The 13,700-nt window shown below is 30.6% G+C and overlaps 1 protein-coding gene across 5 annotated transcripts in view; it reads left to right on the forward strand.

The window, feature by feature from the left end:
• LOC130893859 (connectin) overlaps window positions 1-13,700 on the forward strand; it is a 619,332-nt gene that overhangs the window by 1,130 nt on the left and 604,502 nt on the right. The window lies entirely within an intron of this gene.

A 13,700-nucleotide genomic window follows, 5' to 3' on the forward strand; every position in this document is an offset into this window, starting at 1 on the left:
ACAGCAAGTGGATAACAAAAATGAAATGGATAAAGGTATTTGTTCCGTTTCATTGTTAAAATTACTGTTACAAGAAAAGGAATGGAAACATAACATCAGAACGATTTTATGTAACTCCATAATCCTTTTGAAAAAACAAAAATTTTAAAGGTTAGTACAAAAATGTTTCATTGGGTGTTAATACGATTTCTACTTGGACCAAATATTCTGCAGTTAAAATTGGACTCGACATTACAAGTAATAAATTTACCAATCATTCGAACCGTGCTAGTGCAGTTTCCCAGTTAGCCAAAACAGGAGTAATTGACCAAAAACGGGACACTGAGTATCATCTTCTATTAAACCCTACCTCCAAATTGATCTTGAACATCATGAAAATCTCGAGCCTCGATTGAGAAAAATCAAAATGAATATTCTACATGTGTGAATACCAGAGAAGAAAATTTTTAAATTTGAACACCAAACCAAACAATTTATAACAGTTGTTTATTAAGTAACTGTTCAATTAAATAATTCAATTGTATTGATATAGATAATTATTGCTGTAGTTCATTCAAATATTCAGTGGTTAATTTATCTGGCCAAAAACACTCGAGCTTCTCTTTTAAGGATAAATTTCTTTTCAACTCAAAATTTTTCCATCAGTATTTTGTTCGAAAATCTGATATTTCACAAAATCACTCGATCTCTTGTCTCGCGATTTTGTCATGTCAATCTCTCTCGTAAAATTACTGATTGGCAAAATTATTTCGTTACGAAGAAAAATTTATCTGATAAAAAGAAGCTCCTGTGTTTTTACTGTTGATAAAATCATTTTTAGTACGTGGTTTTTGCAAATGAAGAAAATAAAGATAAACGACTCTAGTACATATAAGTCTTTAGACACCAGTAAAAGTTTTACGGCAAAAGTTTTGAAATGTTTATAGAGAATACGATCAATGCACTCTTTGCATAACTGTAACATCAGAATAATAGGAAACTCAATGTTAGAAACGGCAGCGACATCGCATCGCTGCTCCTCTTCAGATAATATATTGAAGTTGGGGATATAGGATTTTGAGGTGTTTTTTTACTGGATACATTGGAGGTATAGTTTTCCGGGAAATCGATTTCCATGTATAGAATTTCAATCTCTTTAAAAACTTTTCTCCTGAAAACTGATTTTGTTTTTTGAAATATTCGTATTAAAAAACACAAGGTGTGGAATTTGATTCCAATCAGAAAAAAATCTTTTTTCCATTTTTATTCCATTCATATTTTAGAATATAAATTATAATATTTTATAACTCACCTTGTATAATTACGAAAACATGTTCTTATTTCAAAACTGTAGATAGATACTATGAATTAGTAAAAAAAATGCCTGAAGTTTTCCCCAAGAACGAAATTGAAGAGTTGCAATGGGAATACTAATTAACATGTTTTGTTCATAGAGTAATGACTTAAAGATAACGGTATCTGTAAAAGTATTGAATATATCAAATTTTTTAAACAAGCATGTCATAAATTAGTTTTCTGTCAAAGAATTGATAATATTCACCTACGTAGTGAAGTATATAGAGCGAATTTTTGCGTTGCTTCCATCTGGAGGCAAGGTCATAGCGTCGTTTTTGGGGATGCGCGTGGGATAATTTCCATTGACCATCTTATGCGTATTATGCGAACTTATTGCAACGTTTAAGTGAAAAAATGAAGCTAATACGGCAGCATTTGACTAAGAAGAAAGTATTGTTTCGTCAATACAATGCATCAGCTCACACATCCATTATTCGCTCCATTCTTTGGTAAAAATAATATGATTTTTAACGCATCTCAGGTGCCGTTGAGAGTGATACTTTTGAAAACATCCCCAACCGTGTTGAAAGTAATTATTTACGTGAAATTGTGTTAAAACATTCCTTCCACAGTGTCAAATGTATTTATGAAATTAGATAAAATCATAATAATAATTTCAGCAATTTTTATTATCAATATTCCACAATCATTACTTATTAACATCAATATAAATCGTACAATTGGAGCAATCGCCAGCATTAATGCCTTGAGGCGTCAGGTAGCGTTGCTACCATCATAACTAGTAGAAACTGAAGAAAAGTAAAATTTTGAATAATGAGGATCCATAATCTTGTGAGTTGGTAGAGGTTGGGAGAAATTTTTCGCAATGGCATTTCTATAATCAATGGAATGATAAACAAACCCCCCAGCTTCTTATTCTTCTAGCAAGGAAACGGAGGATTTAGAAAAACAGTTGTCTGCATATTGCTTTGCTTCTGACAGTTTAAGCAATTCGACAATAATATAGGGCATTTTTCAAAGGTCAAAAAAATGAGCTTCTCGAAATTTTCAGTGAAACGGTGAGTTTTATCATAAAATACTGCAAACGATAATTTTAGATCATAAAATTATATATAAAAAACGTGTCGAGACTTTTTTTCATTGATTCTGAGGTATAATGTTTCTAAAAGTTGTATTCAATAGTTTCACCAATATATTTTCAGCAGTAAACTTTTCTTACAACCTTGAAATGAACCGAGACTTGTTGTGAGTATTCATAAGAAATTTCTGTTGACTGGTGGGAACTGTCATAAGTTCATCAAATGAATTATCAATTAACGAAGATGTTGCTAAAGGTTGACGATGTTGTTCTGCAGTTTTGGTATTTCTTGTGGAATCATAATAGCCATTAAGTACGACATTAAATCTGAAACATTATATCTTTTACAACTTACAACTTTTGAATCTTTATATCTCAGGAACGGTGGCTCCTAGGAAAAAAAGTTTTTTGTAAATAATTTCATGATCTACAATTTTTGCCTGAGGTATTTTTATGATAAAACTCAACGTTTTGCTGATAACCGCGAAAAACTCATTTTTTATTTTATTTTATAGAAATAAAATGATAAAAAATGAAAATTTTTATTTTATAAAATTTTATTTTCAATTGTATTTTAAGCAATTTCACCGATTTTCAGCTTGATGGGAATTTATATAGCTTCACACTTATGTTTTGGTCTAATTGGACCGCACTAATATAGATATTATTGCATTCACATGATATTTTAAGGTAAATGTAGAGATATTATCTAAATCGACAAATCCGTCCGGTCGACTTATTCCGGAAAATGAAATTTGGGAATTTATGACTCTATAAAAAGGGTATACTGTAGGAAAAATAGAAAAACGATGACCTTGATCCTAATAGTTCGCCGCATGTTCGTTGGGAATTCGAAATTTGAATTGATGAATGGAATGAATGTAACACGGATTTTTGTCCGGTTATTCGTGTTACTTGAAAATGTATCTCTATACATTGAGCATAGCAAATTTGCAAATAGTGGGAACACATTAATTCTTCTATTATAAGTTTTATATTCAATTATTGTTTCATGATTCTTTTTGGTTCCCATTATTATATATCTTGTTATTTGCAATTTCCCCTTGTAAAATAAATTCTATAGATATATCGCTGATAAACAAAAATTATTTATTTTATTTATAGATCTCTCTCAAATATCATATTTTTCTTTTATAATTTTTTAACAGATGTAAATACGATATCAATTATTTCTCTTTGTAAGGGGTGGAGGAATGATGTTTGATGATTATATAGACACATGTGATTTCTGTTAGAAACAAGGTTCACAGAAATGAATTGAATCAAAGTAAACTTTTTTTGGGCTGAACAACTAAAATAATAAAAAAATATTAAAAAGCGGTAAATTATACAAAAAAAATTACTCTCCTTTGATTCGGTTATCGAGTTATTTGCTTCTAAAAAGTTCAATAAATTTTAATTTTTTCATAAAAAAATTTTATTATTCCTTAAATATGTAACAATAACAAATTTCTAAACAAAAATAAAAAACTTCAAAGCAAATGCTCAAAATGCCCACCATTTACTTCAATACATTTTAAGATCCGCTCCCGTAAAGATCTCTTAATATCAAATAATCCTTGTCTATTATTTTTAATTTTTCTATTTTCCGTCGCAGTTGTGGAAGAGAAGTAAATTTTTCTTTGTAAACTAGTGCCCTCATTTGCGACCAAATTGAAAAATCCAAAGGATTTAAACCAGGGCCTCTTGGTGGCCAAGCAAACTCACTTCCACGACCAATCCATCGATGCGGAAACTGTTCGTTTAAGTATTGACGAACTTGTGAAGAATAATGTGGTGGTGCTCCGTCGTGTAAAAACCACATATTTTGTCTCAAAGCGAGAGGTATATCCTCCAGTAATTCGTGTAAATGGTCTTGAAGAAAATCTAAATAAAGAGGTAGGTCCATTTAAATTAGTTGGCCGTTCAAAAGGACCTATTAAATACCCACATTTTACACCACACCAAATGTTAACCTTATACTCGTGTTGAAAATGTGCTTCCCTCATAACATGTGGATTTTCAGAATCCCGCAAATGAGTATTTTTATAATTAAATATTCCTCGTCTGGTAAATGTTGCCTCATCAGTAAAAAGAATTGTATCCAGAAAATCTGGGTTAACTTTTGTTTATCTTGCAAAAAAATTAAAATTTATTGAACTTTTTAGAAGCAAATAACCGATTGAGTTACATGAATCAAAGGGGAGTAACTTTTTTTTGTAGAATTTAACGCTTTTTAATATTTTTTTATTATTTTAGTTATAATTTTAGCCCAAAAGAAGTTTACTTTGATTTAATTAACACAAACAAATGTAACCAGCGCCCTCTATTAGCAATGTTAAATTAGAGTGCAAATTATGATTCCTCATGCCAAAAAAACGTAAAATAGTCAATTTTCAAAGAGAAATTGTGAAAACATAGAAAATTATTGCGAAAATCAAAATTTAAATTTAAACTTTGAACACCCCGTATCTTGGAATCTAGCAATATTTGCATAAGGCATGTTTAGCAGAATCATCATATTTTGAGGTCTAGAATCTACAGTTCAGAGATTGGACATTCTTAATGAATCATAATGAAAATTTCAAAACTAGTTCACATGTCTGGGTACTTTTTTACAAAAAAAAAGTATTCAGGCAAAGTGTGAAGATAATGTTCTAATCGGAAGTTGGTGCTCAAAAAAGTGTAATTTTAAGACTAAATTTGAAAATCGGAAATTTCCACGTTTTATTTTGAAATAAGTACAGCTATCTGAGAGTAATATTAGTTTATTTCACAGTATACTTTTAATGAATATTATGGAAACTTATAGGGAAATAGAGTAGAGTTTATTAATATTGCTCAATCTTTTGAGGTTGACGGTCCCAAACTTTCAGCTCGTTTTATCGTTTCGGTCGGAACATACTTTCTGTTACCTTCAACCACTTGAAGTAATATCTTCGTCATTCGTCACAAGCTTATTGAATTCTTCAAATAGTTTGGCACCTCGCTCAGCTACATCATTGACAACCATAAACGTTTCTGGTGATTTGCTTGCCACTAATGTAATGTTCATTGCTATTCCATTCATCTGGATATATGTTTGAAAAACTTGTGAAACAATTGCAGTGATTTTTCATTAGCAAAATCAACTAAAACAGCTTGGTCAGTTAAAAGCAAAGAATCTCCTCTTACTTTCCTGTCAGTGCGTTTACATCCCATCCTTGATTATATCCACCTTAGCATTATTTGATACTTTCTAAGAAAATTAGCTTAACTAACTAACTCATCCGAGAGGTACGAGCGTTCCAAAGTTCACAAAGCTCAGTAAGAGTGATTTTCAAGGTGGTTTTGGAATCCTATTTCTCACGAAAATGGTAGATTTCAATGGCATATAACAGTTTCACCATTCAACGAGCATAATTTACTGCACGTGGAGACCTCCAATGATTTTCTTCGATGGTATGGCCCATAGTTGATGATGCGAGTTTCTAATACAATAAATAAAGCGTTTACTGTAGTGAGTTCCAAATGTTCACTTTTAGTAACCTCTTCTAATGGTTGAAGTTTCCTTGTTTAATCGAAGTCAATGCTGGCTTGAACCTTTCGAATAAAGGAATATCAGGAGAACTGGATGCTCCAATACAGAGAGTGAACACTTTAATGAGAACAATCTCTGAAAAATGGTACCTATATGCCAGCTATTAAAAATTATTCTTTAGCTTTGTGTTAGCGCAAAAGGCAAGCTCCATTTCATTCCTGTGTTAACGGATGTTGTATTGAAACACATGCCGACTATCATTTTCTCCAAGCCCCACTAAGTTAGTGCATTAAAAACTGCATTCGCCACATTTGTTTGATTGAGTTAATACCTCCTGTTAGTATTTTTAATAAATAATTTATGATAATTTTCTTCAGAATGTCTCTTTATGGCGAACGGTTTCCTTGGCATGTACAACGATCTAAAAATCTACATATCTCCGTAACCATAAATATTATCCAGTTAAACAAAGAGTATCTTTTTGTTAAGAAAACGACGAAAAAACTGCTTTTTTTCTATTTTTAGATTGTCCAAGTTGTCCATGTGAAAGTTAAGAATTGTTATTATGAATGAACCGCCTCCATCAAACAGTTCATGGTTTAGGTAATCATCCATTAAAAGTTTTTAATCTTCTGAAGTATATACTTAAATATAAGTTCTGATTTGAAGGCCTGTAACTCATGAATGCGTGGTCGTATGAAAAATTTTTTTATATGTCTCAGCATTATTTTTAGGTCATCTAATTATTTTCAAATTTTTTGCATCAAGCTCCGGAACACTTTATATATTCTTACATTATACTATGACCATATTTTCATTCCCTGTTGATGGTTATTGGAAAGCTCAGTAAAAATATAAAAAAATAGTATACTTTGGTGTTTTATTGCCACAACTCCATAGTTTTTGCATTATGCTAAAGATAGCTACACGCTGTTAGATCTTCTTTTATTTTAAACAAAAATTGAAAGAAATATAAATTCCGAACAATATGAGAACTTAAGTAAAAGGAAACGAAATATTTGGAGTAAATTTTTTTCCAATTATTGTCCTTGAATATTTTATGACGCCGAAACGGGATTTTATTGGATTTTTAAAACAATTTTTAGGGGTCTATAAGAGTTTTCAGCTTATTATCTCTCATACACGGGTTTTTGTTAGCGGATCATATTCAGGATTTATTTCCTTCACATATCTCCTCAATCAACATTTAGTACTGTAGCAATATACTATATATACAATATAAATATACTGAGGATTCGTTTTATGATCCAAATAATCAAGTTATGGCGAATAATTTATTCGTGATACATAAAATAGCACCAACTCCAATAAAGAACATGAAATGGGTGATATGCTGCATGAATGTATAAATTGAGTACGCAGACATTTAATTACTCGACTCGTTCGTTCTGTCGAAATTAATTCTTATATGAAAATATGAATTGAGTTTATTACTGGTTGATGAACTAATAACAAACTGATTGCTGGAGCGTGTTGTTATTTATAATGTCCCACACTTAAACAATTTTTTTACTAGATCAGACAAGAAAGAGAATCTCTTAATATACTTTATCGCGAGATATTATTCTCTGGTTTATTATAATAATTATAATGGAATACGTATTGATTATCATTTGAAAATACAAAGATCGAGTCAATTCTTTTTGATATAATAATACTGCTGTGCCACTGGAAATAGTATGCGAAAAATCGAATATACGAATAGCACTTGTGTTTGAATTTTGTACATTGTGAATCGTTCGATTCTTAATGGAAAATTCACTTTACCGGCTAGGTATCAGTTAATATGAAAGAAATGCTGTCTCAAAACTATCCGCTAATTACTCACTTACTTATTTAATCCTTCTGTCTATCTACCCTTACAGGTGAAAGACATGGGGTTGAGTTCCTTTTTCTCATTGAGTCTTCCTTCCAAAATTCTTTCCGTGTCTTTTGGTCTTTTGTCTTTTGAAATAGTATGCTATGTAGTTTCCTCTCTTTGAGGATCGCTTTGTTCATTTTGTTCATCCATTTCTTCCTTGATCTTCTTTTGTTTCTCGTTCTTACTGTTGTGGCTTCTAGTGTTTTTTTTTTTCTAATCCTTTCCTTACTCTTCCTTTTCACACGTTAGCTCCATTTTAGGTGTTGTTAGTCTAGGTATTGTTCTACAGGTTTACAAGTATTTGCCTGCTTCATTTTTAATGTGGTCTAATCGAGGTTTGTTCTGAATTTTCCAGAAGAATTTCCTTTTCGCTGTTTGTATCTTTTTCCTGTGCCTATTATCGTTGTCCATTTAGCAGCAATTTTTCTCGTGTCCAAATTGACGTTAACTATATGATGAACGTGGTGGTATGAAATATTCAGTGCTTCAGATATCCGTTTTAGCCCAATTCTACGGTCTGATCAGATCATGTCATGAACTGCATCGATATTTTCGGAGACTGACACAGAAACTGTCCTTCCTGATCGGTTATCTTTAATGGAAAATTTACCTCTTTTGAAACTTGCACTCCAATTTTTCAAGGACATTGATCACAAGGGTATAAAGCTTATCTTCGTAAATCTGCTTAACTCTTAACCCTTTTAAATACAGTATTTGATGATGGCTCGATACTCCAATTTTTCGATTTTTACAATTTCGGTGGACATCATTTTTCTTTTAATTTATTGCGTAACTCTGGTTTACTTTTTTGACGTCAAACTTTACACTGACACTTCTAATAAGTTATTATTCGTTGCTATGGTAACGCAATATTTTGTTTATGCATGGAACTGATCTAGGCTAACTAGATACTTTTGAATTATTTCCTTCATCTCCTTATTTTCCATCTTACCAAGATTATTAAGTGAAGCAAACATTTCTTGATATTTCACATTATTTATTAAGTAAATTGAAAGGTTTGGCTTCACCTTTCTTGAAGAAACTACAGGTATAGTCACAACCTGTATACGCGTGAAACCCGCGCAATGCGTTTCACATTTTTTTATCTAAAAAGTTCGCTTATTTGGTACAATTAATATATTTATCACCGTCTTTACTATTTGTTAAACTTGAGAAAACAAATTCCAAAACGCAGTAATTTAAAGATATTTCCCAATAGAATAATTAAAACATCTGTATCTGATGATTTTATTATAATTTTAGAGTTACCAGCGCACTTATTTATATGGTATCCTGGTGTCAGTTTCTGAGCACTTCTACATAAAAATCACATTTTAAATGAAAAATAGAATATTGCAATTTAAAATTCACGTGAAAGAAAACGGAATGAACACGTCAATATCTCACACTATATATATACTATATATAACCACTGTCCCAAACTGCTGAAGCCCAAACGGCTGAAAAATATCATGTTTACGACTACCTGGACTCAAGATAGAAATACAAAAAATACATTCTTAATGACTTAAATGGTAACAAGAAATGGAAAAATATACAGTATTTCAAAAAAAATGTAGTAATGCTAGAATTAATTGAAAAAAAAAAGATTATTATTGTATTTGCCAAAGATATGTAGATAATTGAACGTATGAGTTGGAGCTCATTGATTCTTCAAACTAAGCCGACAGTTGGATGTGGATAAACAAAAGACCACTTTTTCTCAGTCATTTTAGGAGTTCTAGTTTCAGAAAATCGTGAACAAATCCATGTATTCTATGGCTTGAGATAAATTGAATAAATATAGCTTGTCGACCCGTCACATTTTCTATTCTACTCATCAAAAACTTTCGTTGGACATAAATTTTCTTGATGTATTTCATAAATTACAATTACACCTAAAATAAAAACCGGAAGTGACGTCAGAATTTTGCATGCGCGTAAAATATAGCAATTTCCTGGGTGTCGACCTCTAAACCTATGGCTTTATTGTTCATACCCCAAAAATGATTCATGTATCTGATCCAAAGGACATTTATACAGCCGGCTCTCCGACTAAAATATTATGATATAATAATAATAATATAAATAAGTGAATAATAATAATTTTTTTTGTGTACAGCTCTGATATATTCTTCAAATAATAAGTTTCAAATATAATTAGGTCGATCACTGACCGAATTTCTTTGACATTTCATTATGATATGTTCTTCTCCAGCCAATCATGCATGTGTGAATATTATTTTTGTAAACAACATTAAGTTATTTCCCTCAAGACTTTTTTACACTGTACTGTTATTCGCGATAAAAATATATTTTAAGTGTGTAAGATAAAGCAAGAAATGAGAACGTTTAATTGAAATGAATAGCTTCCGTCATGAAAAGTTCGATGACACACTTAATTAATCTAGAACCCTTCAGAGAGGCAAGAATCATCGTGCAGCACGTAACTTGCAGTCGTTTCAACTTATTTTTATTATAATGATTCCCTAAAGGCTCATTAAAGAATAAAATGATATTCCATCTGCTTAGAAAACTGGAAGTGGAGAATTGCTCTTCAAATTATGATATATGATGTATAATCTTTACTTACATTGTTAGAAGTTGTCTTAAATACTAAAAATAGAATGTACAAACACATATTTCATTTCAATAAACAGTTTATATAAGAGAATATAAACGTCTTGGCAAATATTCTTAATTACACTTGAATAGTTGATCTGAAAATTGGATATGCCATAAGACAGAAGGTATTTATTCATTCCTATCGTTTCCCGTCGCGGTTAGCTCGAAATATTTTCCCGTTCAATTTAATATTATTAGATGATCGAGTACGTTTTTAATCCAAATCCATTGAACAGTTTTTTACATAACACGTAACGTTCAAATAAAAAACAATATATAGAAAAATATCTAACAGGATCATTTTACCAGGATGTTCCGGGGCTGTAAAAACTTCAGTAGTTAACTTGAAACTAATGCAGTGACATAAAAAATTTTTCTCATGCGACTCCTCATTTGTGAGTTATAAGCGTTTAAAGTTGCGAAATCAGAACTTATATTTAAGTATATTTTCTAGATTATACATTCAAATATTATGAATTTTTAATGGATGATTACCTATGACCATTTGATGTGCTTGAGAATAAATAATTCTACACTACTAAATCTAAATAATTTTACACTACTATCTAAAGTCCAGGGACGGCTCATGCCAAATGTTAACAATCCATAACATTCACAGGGACAACCTGCACAATCTAAAGATAGTAAAAATTAATTTTTCAGTCGATTTTCCAACAAAAAGGTACTTTTTATTCAACTCGATAAAATTTATGGTTCAGGAGTTATGTAGATTTCTAGATCGTTGTACATGCCAAGAAATCCATTCGCCATAAAAAGACATTTTGGAAAAAGTTATCATAAATTCTAATTATCTATTGAAAATACTTACAGAAGATATCAAAACACAATCAAATATTTCTAATTAAACTGCATACTGTTGAACCTCGTGTTGCTTACATAAGAAAAAAAATTGATATGTAAAAAAATTTAGTTGGTTAGCCTACTCAATTAAAAACAAAAAAACTAATAAATCTTTGAATTGGGCACTCGTTGGTTTCTAGATAAACAACAAGTAGAATAGAATAGAATAAACTTCCATTCTCTCGCTATTAGGCATAATCTTGTAATACCCTTCCATGTAGAAAAATCCTCCGTAGAGTCCGGAAGTGTGTAGAAGTGTAAGGTTTCCACTCCGGACATCGAAATCTACAAATTCCTAAACCATAATTACTATCGACTCAAACAAAGAGTACATTCTTGATAAAAAATATATTGAAAAATTCATTGCTATCTTTAACTTGTACAGGTAGTCCCTGTAGAATTAAAGTTATAGTTTTTTTCAGAATATACAAAAAAAAAGAAATTGATAAAAAATCTATTCAAAAATGTTTATATATCATGTTTTTACAATTAAAAATAATAATAATTTCTCTGTCTATTAGTCAAATTGGAAAGCAGATTAAATGTGAACATTTGTTCTGAATTCTTAGCACATCCCTGTCCCTAACCTAACTTAACCTAACTTAATTTTATTGATTTTCAGCTCGATGGGAATTTATGTAGTTTCACTCTTATTTTTTTGGTCTAATTTGACCGGACTATAAGAATAGTGTTTGAATATGTATCATGCAACAAAATTGAGTATTTCGTACAATATATATTGTTAAATATACAAGGTGATTGATTAGTGTGATAAAGTTCAATTCCTCATTCGTCTTTCGAGGTAACAGTTTGAAAGTTCGATGGATCATAGCTATTATCAGTTTTCACATTTTAAAATTATTCACAATTTTACAGGGTGTTCCAAAATGCTGAGATATGTCAAAGTTACATTTTTTAAAATGAAACACCCTACATTTCGTTGCATATATCAACACTGATTAAATTCTCACAATAATATAGAGTTGTGATTGTATTCTACGAGGTATTCAGAAAATTTAAACCAATTTTCCATAAAAATCGTAACACCCTATACAAATGAAAAGAAATTCAATAATGAAGATCCGTTGTGGACAAATAATACAAATAGTAGTAAAAATTATCTATTTATTTCGTCATTATTCATTGAATATGATACAGGGTGGATCCAAATTCTAATACCCAATTGTTTCAAATAAGTATTGAAAAGTACTACCAACACACTTTTTTGCTTGATAAAAATAAGAAATATATTTGTAGTATTTTTATTTACTCACATAAAATACAAGATGATTAATTTGAAAAAACCAAAAAAAAATGTATTATTATTCTGATTCGCTCTGTATTAGATTTAACGAATATCAAAGAAATAAATAATTTTTCAGAATTTAACTACTATTTCAAAGCTTTGGCCACAACAGATCTTCATTCTTGAATTTCTCTAACATTGTAATCAGATGTAATAGAAAATTGGCTTTAATTTTTTTAATCCCTCGTAGTACACATCAGAGCAAAGGAGGCACTAAACTTTATCACTCTACTGAATCACCCTGTATTGAATACTAAACCTTAAGCCATTGACATTAAGAAAAGCGAGGCTTTGAATATTTTTTTGATATTTGAAAAAATGAACGTTATATATTTATTAGAAATCAATAAGGCCTATAAATTGTTGGAAAACTTTTTATTGTGACAACTTTATGCATATTACAATACTTATTTCCTCATTAACAAGGTGGATACTGATATATAAGTGAAAAGGAAATCAGATTAAATATTTTATATCGATATAAACTAAAGCTATTTATACAGCTCATTATACCGATAAAATGTTTCGTGAGGTTTTTAAGGCCGATGTGACTTGTGTTCAAATATTAACAGCAGTGATTTTATATAGATTTTTTTTCATTTTTACTCGTTGTTGAAAAAGTTTCCTAAATATTATTTATTCGTAATTAATTAGTATTTTCTTCAGCACACACTTTGTGACGACAGTCCGAAATGATCTATCGCGAGAATCTGTCGATAAAGTAGAATGGATTGACAATAAAAGATACTGAAATTTCTTATAAAGCGCATTTCGCGAGAATTCACGCATTAAGATTAATTTAATCAAGCACCGTTCTTTAAAGTAGAAACTAAGATCGGCAGGAATACCTAACCTAACCAACCATGTTTATGGACACGTTTTACAAGAGCCACTCGTTCCAATTCAATAATCCGAATACGTGTTTTTTTTCATGGAAGAACAAAACCTTTCAATTTTCAATATTCAAATCAACGCCGATAAAAATTTTTATTATGATTTACTGGGTGCTTTATTGTAGTTTTTTTGCGAGATGCAAAAAAACATATGTCTTACCATTACCAATGAGGGATGTACATCGAGCCCTGTGCACTTTACCATAAATATGCAGATACACACGCCCAAGATGTTGGGC

The sequence above is a fragment of the Diorhabda carinulata genome, chromosome 5 (assembly GCF_026250575.1).
Source record: "Diorhabda carinulata isolate Delta chromosome 5, icDioCari1.1, whole genome shotgun sequence".
NCBI classification, from domain to species: domain Eukaryota; kingdom Metazoa; phylum Arthropoda; class Insecta; order Coleoptera; family Chrysomelidae; genus Diorhabda; species Diorhabda carinulata.